Source organism: Cornus florida, unplaced genomic scaffold (genome assembly GCF_030987335.1).
Source record: "Cornus florida cultivar Cherokee Brave unplaced genomic scaffold, ASM3098733v1 CherokeeBrave_3.0.0_Hap2_Chr06, whole genome shotgun sequence".
Classification (NCBI taxonomy): Eukaryota; Viridiplantae; Streptophyta; class Magnoliopsida; order Cornales; family Cornaceae; genus Cornus; species Cornus florida.
In genome coordinates, this window is record NW_026775576.1 from 23,757,608 (window position 1) to 23,772,496 (window position 14,889).

Here is a 14,889-nt window from a genome sequence, read left to right on the forward strand (position 1 = left end):
TAGCAAATCCTGTAAAAGTAGGAAACTGATGGAACATGTCCGAGGTTGTGCCCAAGTACAACGAAGAACGATGACTGCATCATTGAAGAAGTATGAGAGTCCACATGGAGAATAATGCTAGGGAAAAGGAAGACCAACCTTAACTTTGACTAAATAAGACCGATGAAGGTAAATAAAGACATGATAGCTTCTGACTTGACTAAAATTATGGCCCTAAATATAGTGGAATGGCCAAACAGAATTCATATAACAAACCCTAAAAGTGAGGACCGGACTTATTTTAGATGAGTCGATCTATGTTGTATTATTCTTGATTATATACGTAAGTGTATAATTTTGATTAACTTGTAAGATGAAGTTTAACAAATCTAATATATATTATGTCCACCACTGCTAACATGACACCCCATCACTGCTATGACTGCTATTTTGTTCTAATATCTATCCTGACTTGGTACATTCAATCTCTATATTAACTTAGAAGTACATACTATTTCTATATTAAAAGCTTCCCATGCATGCTTGGCGTGTGTCATCAATGCGTATAATATCAAATCTTTATTAATCAAACAGAGAATTCATAGCAAGTCCAAAACATTTCCACCTACGATGTAGTGTCATGTCCAACAAAAACAGGACTCCTCTTAAAAGGTTTCTCATGTAACATAGTAGAAAGATGGTCAGGTGAGTCAGGTGACGCATTAAACATTCAGCTTTTCTCATGGATGGAATTAAGAAGTGTTGTGGTGTACACAAGAATTATAGACATTTTCCAAATAAGAGCCAGCATTAGGGAGCAAACAAGCCGTTGCATCCACGATGCGTGTAGACCATTACGGTCTAATCCACAAAGGGTTGCGGTACGTCCTTTTTAGGGGTGGCTGGGGGTGCTCCCCAAGGCAAGATGAGAATTTAGTGTTAACCAAAGAATTGCAGGTCCCCTTGCAGCATACTTTTAGCCCATCTCAAAGTAACAAGGCTAGTTGACCTATGGAATGTTAGAATGACAAGGAGTATTGCAAGATAATCCACCTATTGCACCTTGGGATATTGTGAGATGAAGTTATGCACAAAGCATCATATCCGTCGCGGCCATGTTGTAACACGACATGGTCCAAAACTGAGAGCTTGGGTTGTTGAGGCATGATGGGTTGGTTGGGGGCTCATTGAGGTCAGGTAAATGAACGTTTGAATGTTATGATGCTTAAGCTCAAAAGTGGGGTCTCGGCTTACTCTTCACTCTATCTGTTCTTTAACTAAAACATCTAAAAGGACACATGTGCATTAGGCTATTCCAGATATTGGCATGTGTAGAAACATTAATGTATTTAATAGTGTGAGCATTTGATATTAGTTGAAAGAGCTGATACTCTCTAATTTTCTACTCTATTTCCCACCTTTTCCCTCTTTTTAAAGAAAACAGGACATACACGTGGCTTTAGATTAAAAACTTAAATAGGAAAAAGTTTTGATAAATCAAGAATGCGGACAGTATAGATGTGTAAAAAGGACTAAGTAAAGAACTCACCGTTATCGTATGAACTGGTTGTGAGAGTTGTTGAAAGACAAAGCTCCGCCTTTCAGTAGTCTCTCATGGAAATGGTTTTGCTTATATTGAATCTTACTATAAGGAGTCAGCTAATTTTAAGGATTCTCATTTTTAAAGATTTTTGGTGCAAATGCCTTTAGTGCAACATAAGGTAACTTTTCAACACTTGGTTAGTGTTGAAGAATAAGTCTCATTGTTTAAATTGAAACTCCATCCAAGACAAACGTTTCCTTTTCATCAAAAGAAAGCAGAAGTAACTTAGGACAATTCAAATTCAATTTCTTTCTACCTTCTATTTTACACCCTTCATGTACATGAGCTTACACTGTTTTTGGTAGGAGGAAAGGAAGGGAGAATGAGGGGAGAAAGGAGGATAGAACAAGCCTACATTGTTTGATACAAAAAGACAGTTAGAGGGAAGGGAAGTATCGATGGATGAGGCATCCCTCGTGGCCCACAATTTTTAACCCCTCCAAAAAATGGATGGAAGACACAGAAGGAAAGAGAAGGAAAAGTATAGTATCTTATATAAAGTAACATTATTATGTTTCATCATTTTTTTGTCAAATTTTTATAATGATAGTATAATGGTAAAGAAAATTTAAACCTCTCACTCCCTTGAGTCCCTTCCCTCTTACCAAACAATGGAAGGTGTCACCCCCTCCTACAACAACACCCGCCCCCCCCCCCCCCCCCCCCCCCCCCCCCCCCCCCCGGTTTCTTCTCCCTTCCACCCGCTTTTCTGTCCTTCATACGGAACGAAGCATTATTTTTTATGCCTTCATTGTTACAGAGTTACTGTTATCCAAGAGGGAAGCTAAAACATGAAATCTATGACTTTCTCTCTCTCTAGAAATTCTCAAAAGCATTTATGTTTACTTTGGGACAAGTATGAAAAATTGGAGATGAAAGATGAATACCTAGGGGAAGGAAGAAGCTTTTTCTCTTGTTGTTTGATTGAATAAGAAGGAAATGAGGGAGGAAGGGAAATCAAATGATTAGATAATTATACCCACGAATTAAAGTAAAAAGATCCAAATCATGAGGGGTAAAAGAAGTTAACAGGGAGGAAGATGCTTGTATCCCTTTTTGTCCACTTTGGGGTGGAAAGAATAAAAGTGTATGGAAGAGGCAGAGCTCCTCATTCCTCCCTTTCTTTGCCTCTCTGTCTCTCCCCTCTACCAGACAGTTCCTACTTCCCTCTCCCTTCCCCATTCTTCCACCAACTAAACACACTAGTAACATTTTTAACAAGACAACCAATTTCATGGGATTTATACTTGATAGGAGTGAGAAAAAGGGTAGATTTTGAAACAACCATTATATACAAAGTATACCAATTAGTCATTTTCATGTACACTTCCATACGATGTATTTCATACAAAGCTTAAATGTATTTCCTAATATCATATTCTATCATTCCATAAAAAGAACATGTGGTGCGAGCACAATAATGTATAGTCCCAGAGGAACAACATGAATATGGCTGGGTGGATGCCAACAAAATGAATTTGCCAAGATATAAGGAATTAGAAGAAATAAAAAATTCCAAGCCATTTTAGCACATCTGTTAATTAGCAATGGATATAAAACAACAATAGAGTAGTTTTACCATGTTGTTTGTGCGTATATTTGTGACTATATGATTAGCATCAAATGTCTACTTCTAGCCAATTCATGGAATCAAAAGAGACATAATACATCACACATAAGATAGCCAATCCATTGTAAGTGATAGTCCATCAACTGAGTAGCCATTTGGACAGTGAAGACTGACTAATATAATGTAATCATACTCCTATTCTATTCCAAACTTCAAGAAGGGTCAGTTAAGTTTGTGCATGCTGCCCCACCTGAGGCAACGAATATCGTTTTATAATATAAATTGCACAAATGTACAGCATACACTGCAAAGACAAAACATGCATATCTAACATTATAAACCTAAAAGACGAAGAAAAACAGGAATGTGAGGGAGGCGAGTATATGATATAGTAAATACATAAGCAAATCTGCATAAATGCATAAATATCACTCAAAATATCATTATTATATTCAATTTATTTCTAGAAATTTAGGACTATAATTAATTGGATGGCAAATTAAAGAGGAACCGCCCTGCATTTCCGTTCTTCAATTAGGTTGCCAAGGTGTATGCTGTACATTTGTGCAATTTATATTATAAAATGATATTCGTTGCCTCAGGTGGGGCAGCATGCACAAACTTAACTGACCCTTCTTGAAGTTTGGAATAGAATAGGAGTATGATTACATTATATTAGTCAGTCTAACATTATAAACCTAAAAGACGAAGAAAAACATGAATGTGAGGGAGGCGAGTATATGATATACTAAATACATAAGCAAATCTGCATAAATGCATAAATATCACTCAAAATATCATTATTATATTCAATTTATTTCTAGAAATTTAGGACTATAATTAATTGGATGGCAAATTAAAGAGGAACCGCCCTGCATTTCCGTTCTTCAATTAGGTTGCCAAGGCCAAATACACAGCCATAATGGTTTAGCTTTATATATTGCACATTATAAACATGGAAAATATATAAAAATAACAAAATGCCTAAATATGTTGGATATTTATTATAATTCAAAGAAGTATCAATTTCCCATCAATTACTGAAACTAAATGGATGTGATTATTCATGTAGCAGCAGATATGATGATAAATAATAATAATATAACCAAAAAACTAACAAATGCACATATGAAGTATAAAGAATGTTTACATCACTGAAGCTTTAGAACCTGGTATCAAATTCATAATATAAAGATCAAGATGCAACTAAACTTCTATATAGCATACAAACCTAACAAGCTTTGAGGACATTCAGTTCTCGGCTATTCAATTGAAATGTTAATCTGAATCTGTGCAAAAGTAGACATTTGATTTTAGATACACTAATATAATGGACCTTTCGCATTGAAAGAAAGAATGAAACAAAATAAAAAATAAACACAAATATAGGCAAACATTGATTTTGTTATCCTGTATAGTTTAAAATAGAAGTGAATAATAAAAAGTTAGTTCTTAAGAAATTATAACCCTGACAGGAAGTAAACATAAAATGAAAGGTGCTAGACAATGTACTTCTTTAATCATCGAAAACAAATTATTCGAATTTTCCAGGCCAAGTAACTAGAAAAAGAAACAAAATCTGTGGTGATTGATGACCTGTTGATGCAGCAATATTAAATATAAACTGGTATAATTTATAAACTGCCATATGTAGAAATGTCATACTGTTTTTCAAATGCTAGTTACCATTCCGCATACATACCATGGAAGAATTGTCACCAATGTCAGATAATCTGAGACAAAATTCAAGCTCTTCAAAAAGTCGATCCACTTCCTTCTCGAATTCTGATTTCTCCGGCGGCGGAGGTGGATCTTCGTCTTCGAATCGGAACTTCAAGGGCAGCTCAGCTGGTGGATTTATTTCTCCACTGCGATCATTGCATCTGGAAGAAACTAACTCTTCCAATTGTGAATCTCCATTCTCCCAGATTGAATTTTCAAGAATCTTGACAATGTCGGGCTTCCCCAACTTCCTCAAAACTCTTTTGCCCTTTTTACAACCTTTCCACACAGCTTTCAAAATGCTGGCGTTATGTGAGCAAGTGTTCCCATCAATTTTAATGAATTTGTCACCATCAGGATTCACATCACTCTCATCATCTTGCTCAGAGGAAGAATTGTTCTCCTCATCCTCATCAACAGAAAGTGGACGGCTAAAGGTTCCCAGCTTTAGCAGCTTCTTTTGAGATTCAGAAAGAACACTTCGTCGAAGCCGGCCTGCCATGCCTTTACGCTCCTTGGAAAAATCTGATTCAAAAACTTTTTTTCTCTTTAACCCCCCCTCCCTTCTCTCCTTTCCCTCCCCATCAGCACTTCCTGCCTTCCCAGTGCTACTGCCATTTCCATCTTCACCCTCATCATTCATGCTATAGGAACTGGACTGCTCCAAACTAACTGCACAATAGGAATTGACTTTTCTCCTTTTTCCATCCTGTACCATTTTTCCTTTCCCCTTTGCATCAACTCTTTCTCTCTCCATAACTCTACATTCATCTTTATCTTCATCATCATCATTTGCATTAACCTTTTCCCTCCCCATACCTGTACATTCTTCTTCTTCTTCATCACCACAAGAACTCGTCTCATCTTCATCATCATCACCACAATAACTCGTCTCATCAGAACTCGTCTCATCTTCTTCATCATCACCACAATAACTCGTCTCATCAGAACTCGTCTCATCTTCTTCATCATCACCACAAGAACTCGTCTCATCTGCTTCATCATCACCACAAGAATTCGTCTCATCTTCTTCATCATCACCACAAGAACTCGCCTCACTCCCATCACCACCAACAGCAATTTGAACTACGTTCTTGCTTTCCTCCAATCTCTTCAATTCCCTTGTTTTCTTCTTCAACTCAGCCTCCAATCTCTTCAATTCCTTCCGTTTCTCATCCAAATCACCACCATTTTTCCCAATTTTCTTTGCTTTAACTTTAATTTCACACTCATTCTTGATTTCATTGAAACCCTTTTCTAGTTCCCCATTTTCAACTCTACACTTACTTCTCTTCAAATCAATTTTGGACTTGACCTTCTTCAACCCTGGACTCTCTCTCTCGGTATCAACAGAAACGTGAACTTCTCTATCACCTAAATTCCCAAAACCCTCAACCCTAGGCTTAGCCCTATCATCTCCATCAGATTTTTTCTCTCTCTTCTCACTACTCTCACTCAAAGACAAACCACTCCCTCCAGACTTAGCCTTCTTTTTTTCCTCAATGTATCGTCTAAAAGAAAGATTCTCCTGAAAACGCGTTCGCTTCGCTACTGGCATTTTGGTATAATCCATCGGTCAACATCCAAACCACCGATCCTTCTGTAACAGATTAAACAAAAACAGAGCACACGTCACTGAAAATCGAATCATATATATAAAAACAAAAATAGATATATAGAGAGAGAAAGATACGCGTAGAGAGAGAAAGGGGAGTGTCGCATGCGTTACATGGGAGAGAACGACCGAGTTTTTCGACGAGAATGTGGAGAGTTGCAGCGGCCAGAGAGAGCTAGAGAGACTGTCTAATCAAGGGAGAGATAAAACAGAGAGGTGATTCTAATATGTCCAAAAGTTTACCTTCTCAAAATAAATAAAAATGTCTTAAGTAGGTAGGTAACGAAAAGGGCGCGAAGAGCTCATGCAAGGAAGTGGAAAATGGTACCAAGGAATCGGCGATTATTTGGATACTATTACAAGTTTACAAGTGTCGCATTTTGATTAAGGGCTAGTTAGTACCAAAACTACCCTCATTTATGACACTTGAATTTTTTTAAATAAAGTTGTCATAAATATGGTAGTGCTTCTCTGCTAACTACTTATCATTTGAAATAGGGAGTGATTGAACAATTTTTTTTAAAATATTTTATGCGACACTTTGTAATGTTAGCAAATTTTGTTACGTGACAACATTAAAGATCAAGTACCTTCTTAATCTGGAAGTCTGAGACTCGAGATAAACAAAAATACAACTCCATCATTAATGTTGTTATGTGACAACATTAACAAATTTTGTCCAATCACATTAAATTACGTGACAACATTAAAGATCAACATTGAAGTGACCGGACAAAATTTTGTAGATTTTGGGGACAAAATTTTGTAGATTTTGGAATCAAAATTTAATGATGAAGTTGTATTTTTGTTTATCTCGAGTCTCAATCTTTCAGAATTAAAGTACAAGTGTTTCTTATCATAAAATCTGTTGAGATAAATATTAAAGATCAAGTATGTGAAGAAGACACATTACACTTCTATGTTTCCGATTTAAACCAAATCAATTATACTTTTCTCAGGTTTTAAACCGCTCTCAGCCAAAACACAACTGGTTGCGTTTTAAATAAAAATCTGATGCATTCTATACATTAAAATTTAGCTCTCAATCAAAACAGAACCAGTTATATTTGAAATAGAAAGTGATATGGACAATTTTTTTATAATATTTCATGTGACAATCTTAAAAAAAATAGAAAGTGATATGGACAATCATCTCCATCAGATTGTTTTATCCCAGTATCATGCCTGGACCCCACATAATTTTTACAAAACTACTTAATATAGGGTTGATTCGTTAATCGAATAAGAAAAAAGGAGAAGAAAGGAAATATGCTGATGTGGCTGTCTAAAAATAATTTTACACTAATGACGTAGATGTGTATCTTAACGGACTGTTAGAGATAAAAAAAATAAAAATAAAAAAATAAAAAAATAAAAAAAATAAAAAAATTAAACATCATATGTGGCCGTGTATATTTTACACAAAAGAGTATTTTAAGAAACTGCTGGAGATCCTCTTATCTGGAAAACAGAAATTTTTAAAACTTTATGAGGGATTTTCAAATAAAGATCTTGATTCATGTGTAAAGACAAGTTTTATGCACGAAGAATATGATGATACATTCAAATTAGGGATAGAAAACTTACATCAAAGTTTGAGTAAATCTTAAATCTCTCCTCTAAAGTGAATGTTCTCATTTATTGTAGATCCCTTTGCTAGATGCCTCCTCCTTGGATCTCCATCTTCTTGGTAATGATCTTGTCTTTAGAAATCACCAATATACCTCGACAAATGACCTTGGAGGCAGGGCTTGCGGTAGCCTCCTTTAGAAGAGAAAGCAAACCCTAAAAACTAGAGAGAGAAAATATATTCTTTTTTCTTCTAAAAGTCTCACTTAAAATATACATGGATTCATGTATATACAGGCAATATAAAGATAAGGAAAAGAAACAATAAATCATTCTCAATCTCTAATTGATAGATTTCAATTCTAATAGGACTCCAATATCAACTTGGGCTATGGGTGAGAATCCTTTGGGCTTACTATTTTCTTGGCTATTATAAATTAATAATTGATCTAATCCATTAAACCATGAACTCAATTCAATTAATTCATAAATTAATTTCTACTCCACTAAAAGAAATTAATTGCACTCCAATTAAATAGTAAATAACCTCTAAGTCAATGTTACACTTTGACCCATCTATGCATAATTATTTATCGGATTATAAAGCCATCAATCCGGCAACATAATTAATATAATTATTTTGTTATCTTTGATTATTTCAAGCTTGATCACAATAAAATATTTGTTTGACAAAAATAATAATTTAAATAAATAAATATATAATAAATCATTTTGTCTAAAAACACATGAAGGCCTTCAAATTTACTTTGTGATCAACCATAATCAATACAAAATAAATACAAGTAGTAATGATGTAAATATTGAAAATATAACCCTCTAACTATTAATTACATAATTACACAAAGTGACGGTCTATGGATTCCTGTAATGATCCGGTCATTTTTCTTCCTTTTCTTTTTCTCAGATTTTAACGGATATTTATTTTTTTCCGTTATCTTTTCCTTTTTGGGTTCGGTTTTTTATTACTTGATGTCGTCTCGAGTGCTCTGGAATGATTTCCGAGACTCTTTTCCTTGGATTGACAACTTCCTTTGGGGATTGTGTCATTTCCATATTTTATTTTTCCGAACACTATTCACATTTTGTCTTTTTCTCGTTTATCCTTTTTCCTTGCACAACCTCACTTTTTGTACTCGGATTTGATTCCGGTTTTACATGCATTCATGATATTTGATTTCCATAATAGTGGTATTTTTACTTTTCTAGAAAAGCATGTTGATTGCTTATTTCTTTCATAAAGGGGCATTAATGCATACTTTAGTGTAATTATTCTTAACTTGTGGGGTTTTAGAGTAATTATTTTTCATCTTGGAGACTATTTTGCAATTAAATTTGAAAGATATTTTTAAAAAGGACCTTTTTGCAATTTTTGAAAAGTGTGACAAGTGTCACACTCTCATTGGTCCACTTGTTGACATTTGTGTGGAAACACTTTAATGCATTGGATGATGACATTTAGAGGGTGAGGATTCACCCACTAGTTGGCCTAGGATTGGTGCACTTGTTGGCTTGGATGGTTGACAAGTGTAGGTGTGGGATTAAGCCTAGGAAGGAGCCATGGATTGGTGACAAGTGTAGGTTCACAATTTAGTCTTGCAAATATCTTTGGGCCACTTTGGGATTATGGTTTTAAATGAGGGTTTTTGTGTAATTGACCATAGATGTGTGTGTTGACCATGGTGTAAGAGCACATAGTGAGTGGAGGATTTCTATTTCCTCCACTCACACTTAACCACATTATTTCATTCTCTTCCTTACAAGAAAACCCTAGCCTCCATGGATGAAGCTTAAAGTCTTAGGCATTGACCTTGATCTTTAAGGCCCTTCCACTTACTTTAGACCATAAAGTTTGGAATACTTTTTATTCCCCTCATCCTCCTCTTCAAAACCCTTGAAGGATCTAGCCTAACTCCTAGTTTTGCTTTGGTATCTAGAGATTCTATTCTCTAGTGAGGTATTGATCTATTATTTTGAAGTATTTTTATGTCATTATTGAGTGTTTTACATGCATGGAAGAGAAGGACTAGTATTTTGCCCTTAAATTGTTTTAACTTGAAATTAATCTTGTCAAATTAAATATAGAATATGAAAATATACTCAATTAGCTTTCATTTAGTTTTGGTTTCATGTAATTTGGATTTAAAATGAATTAGTTATGAATTTTTAAAGTTGCAAGCTAGTTGTTGGAAATTTGAAGCTTTTCCTTTTCGGTCTGGAAATGAATTTTTATATGGAGTTATGGTGCTTCAATTGCCTTGAAATTTTTACTAGAACTTCCCCCATGGGTTTTACATGACTCAGAATTTTTTCACGATTTTAGAGCATTTCTAAATTTTTTTTAAAATCCGAAACTATCTGCTGTCCATGTTTTTATTGCAGCTGGAAAACATATTTTTAGATGATTTATTTCACTAACATTTTGACATTGGATCATGGCTTAAATTTCCAGTTTTACACTCTCATATGTTTATTTCCAAAATAAATTAGGTTTGCCAAATTTGGATGTCAAATGAATTTTTTATGAATTTTCAAAGTTGGAAGCTACAGGCTGAAAATGTGTTTTCTGGGCAGAATTTGTTTCAAAGTTGTGAGTCAAAACTGTTTCAATTGGGAAAATATTTTGTTAAACTAAATTAATATTATCAAATTACAGTATTTATGCTTTCATTGGGCTTTGGATTCATTCAATTTGGGTTAGAATTGAATTTTTTATGAATTTTACAAGTTGAAGGAAGCAAGCTGAAAAATTTGTTTTGCAGACCGAAAATTTGGGGCGATTTCATTTTAGTGGTAATTGGGATTTTCATTCCAATTGAGGTAGGGAATGTTTTAGGATTATTTGTGTGTTGTGTTGTGTGTTTGCCATGATTATACAACATATATGTATGCCTTGTATCAAATTTAGGAAGTTAGTAATTTTTATTTCTTTGTATAAGATTTAAAATTTTTGATGATGTATAACTTTGATTTGAATTGTAACATGTTAGGAAATTATGTTTAGATATGTTGGTTAACATATATTAAATTTGAATCATTTGATTAAGAATTACAACTTTTATTTAATATTTATCTTTAGTGAAAATTTAATTCATATGGTTGTATCAAGCATTAAATCAAGTTGTAATGTGGTATTTAAATAGGCCTTGGCATGTTCTCTAACATAGATTAAATTGAGGGCATTTGGAATTGTTTAAAAATCTAGAGGAAATTAATTAATTAGCTTGATTAACTTTGTTTTAAGTGTTTTAATCACTTAACTTGTCATTTGATATTATATATATGATGACCATGACATGTCTTTCAATATATATTAAATTGAGGTTATTTGAATTAACTTGGAATTTAGAGAATTTAACTATTTATGTTTAATTAAATTCTATTTTATTACTCCATGGATTTAATTGCATTTTGGAAGTTATTTCTATATTTAAATTATGAATTTGGATTTAATGTATGTTCACTTGATTACTTTTGAGCATTGGATAACATAATTGTTACTTTTATATTCATGAGAATATGTTTTTCCTTATTGAATATATTGTTGCTATGTGTAAGGAATTGCACACTTTGTATTTGACATCTTACATGCCATAGTAGTTGTGAATTTTGAGCATGAATTGTATAAGTTTCCAAAATTTGGATTGTGCTCGGTAAATAGTTGATATCTTGTATATACATGTTGATATATATACGTTGTTGCACAATTTGTTGATTTTGGAAACTTGGGGATGTCATTATTTGGGTACGGCTAGGACTTGGTTCTAGTACGGGGGATTATCCCTCTATACAGTCTAGTGCGCACATAGGGAGGTTACCCATGAGCTAGTAACCCTAAAGTAACTATGTTGTCGGTCTGATCCGGCGTGACGTCCGAGTATCTACTTTGTTTGATTTCATATTTCATTTCAAGTTGATAACTAGATGATATCGTAACTTGTTATTCCTTATTTGATTTCCTATTTTGAGCTTAAGATGTAGCTTTGTGAAAGCATGCTTCATGCGTTGTATTGGAAGTTCCATTGTTGGTTAAATTGCATCGATATCATAATTTGTGTTTTGATGTTCAAATGTAGTTTAGGAATGACCTTATAGATTCATTTTGAACATAGACGTTAGGTGGCATGACCCACTCTTGTTGTTTTCGTATTTTGGATTTCGAGTTGTAGACTTAGAGAATCTATGTCTTGTTGCCTTGTATAACATGTTTCCATGTTGTTTGAATTGCATGAATAATGTGATTATGATATAAATGATCTACGTAGCTTACGATGCTCCCTAGGTCTCATCTTGACATAGACGTTAGGTGGCATGAGCTCCTTTAACATGTTTCACCATAAGGTGATAAAATTGTAAAATGCTAGGTCAATGCATGCTCATCTCCTACGAGTAGCTTTATGTTACTCACCCCTACGATACTGGGGCATATTTCAGGTACAGGACTCAGGATTTGAAGATTCCATTGCTCCTTGGATGGCTTATAGTTCTAAGTTTCTATTTTATGCAAGTGTTAACATAAGATGCCTCTTTGTAGCCCTATTTGTTTAAACTTGTATTCGTTGATTCGTATATGTAAAGTGTACGTAAGTGCACTCTTTTCAATGTATTTAACGTGTATGAGATGAGGCCGGAGGCCAATGACATGTATCTCGTTTTCTATGCACTTTTGTTTTCAAAGTTTATTATGAAAATATTGGAAAATGTTAAGTCATTGCTTCATAACTTTCACATCGGGTGTTGGAATTTCATATCTTTTCTGCCCGGACTCAGAATCAGACGATTCTTGAGTCTAATTTTGTTTATTTTTCGTTGTCCTTCCAATGGTGTGCACGGTGGCACCCTTTTCAATGAGAAATGATCATTTTGCCCTTAGTTCATCTCTTTTCGGGTTAGGCATTCTTGCTTCATTTGCTTGGCTCATTTGAGTTCCGTGGCTTCATGGAGAGTCATTTTGGGACCTTAAGGATGACGTACAACTCTTGAGCTCATTTGGCTTCTTTCGCTTTCGCATTTCGGGTCCGTTATCGGGTCAACTTCCGGTTCATCACTAAAGCATCGGGTTGAGAAATCCGAGTTGTTACAATTCCGAAGATTCCACCGAACAAATCAAAGTAATTACTAATTAATAAAATAGTCTATACTTCTCTCATGCTTAAGAGTCAAATGCTATAGCAATGATAGGGAGCAATTGCATACGACGGCTCTCGCAATATATCTCAACCTAACGCAGATCTAGTTTAAATCTTAATTAATAATGAGTCCATCCATAATTACCGACTATGAACAATTAATGAATACTATTTATATTCATGTATTGATCACCATCACATACATATATAAATATCTCTTGTAATCAAGTGGACACTATCAATTCCATAATGAATCGAAACATAATACATTGAATTCACCAATTGTACAAATCATAAATATTTCAGATATATCAGGAATATATATCACTATAATCCAAATAGGAATTTGCTATGCCAGGGCATATATATCCCAACAGCTCCCACTTGCCCTCATAGCCAATTCTAATTGCATCTAACTCCAATGTTATCTAGGCAACGATCAAAACTATTGATTGATGACACCTTTGTTAATGGATCAACAAAGTTGTGTTCCAATGCAATGTTCTAGCCTCGAATACATTTTCTTGCCGGACAATATCATGTAAGACATGATACTTCCTTTCAGTGTACCTTATTTCTCTATGGAACATTGAGTCATTGGTTTAGACTACTTCTGCACTATTGTCACAATATAGCTCGATAGGTAGGCTAGTATGCTCCACAACCTCTAAATCAGTGAGATCAAACCAAAATGTTTCCTTTGCTACCTTTAAGGCTGCAATGTACTCCACCTTCAGGTTTGAGTTAGCAGTTGAAATCCGCTTAACAATCTACCAACTGATTTCCCTTTTATTGAGTGAACATATGCCAAGGCATAGACCTTATAGTATCTACATCTGATTGAAAATTAGAACTCAATAAAAGGGAAATCATCACATCCGTGAATAAGTATGAGATCATTGGTTCTCCTAAGGTACTTTATGATATTTTTCATAACAAACCAGTTATCAAATCCAGGATTAGACTAATATCTACTGACTATCCATACATTGTAGCGGATGTCGTGTCTGGTATAGACCATGGCATTTATGAGACTCCCACATACCTAAGCATATTATTCCAGCCTCATTTTCTCAATCTCTTCTACTAGTCTTGGAAAACTACTTACTTAGAGAGATCAATCCATATCAATAAAACAAGAACTCATTCTTTGAGTTTTGCATACCAAACCTGGTCAAAACTTTATCAATGTAGGATTATTAATATAGCTTACATCTTGAAGATCCTTCATTTCAAAGTAATTGAACAACTACATCTTTACTGATGACAAAACTTTCACGTCATTCTAAATGAGTAGGATGTCATCAATATATATATAGAATTAGAAAAATAATGACATTACCCTGTACACACATAGTTCATTCATTAAGAAATCTTCTGGTATCCTTTTGTAAATTAACTTGTCTTCCATATGTATTACCCTACTAGAAAGTTCTACAAGATCCCATATTTTATTAGAATACATAGATTCCAACTCTGATTTCATAGCAACTTGCCAAAATGATCTGTATCCATATCGGTTCATGCTTCCGTGTAGCTTACTGGGTCCAACTCATGTTTAACAGGAATGTCCATAAAGGTCTCACCTAAAAACCTGATTCTGTCGGATTTGATGATAATCCTCCCACTACATCAATGTATCGATGTAGGAATCTGTGTACTAGATGATGCTATTGACCTTAAG

The 14,889-nt window shown here is 34.4% G+C and overlaps 1 long non-coding RNA gene across 1 annotated transcript; it reads left to right on the top strand.

The window, feature by feature from the left end:
- Nucleotides 1–9,786: 9,786 nt before the first annotated feature.
- On the top strand, nucleotides 9,787–12,798 carry LOC132314818 (uncharacterized). Its single transcript, XR_009483511.1, has 3 exons — nucleotides 9,787–10,033; nucleotides 10,839–10,896; nucleotides 12,511–12,798. It is a non-coding gene; the product is annotated as an uncharacterized LOC132314818 (long non-coding RNA).
- The last annotated feature ends 2,091 nt before the right edge of the window (nucleotides 12,799–14,889 follow it).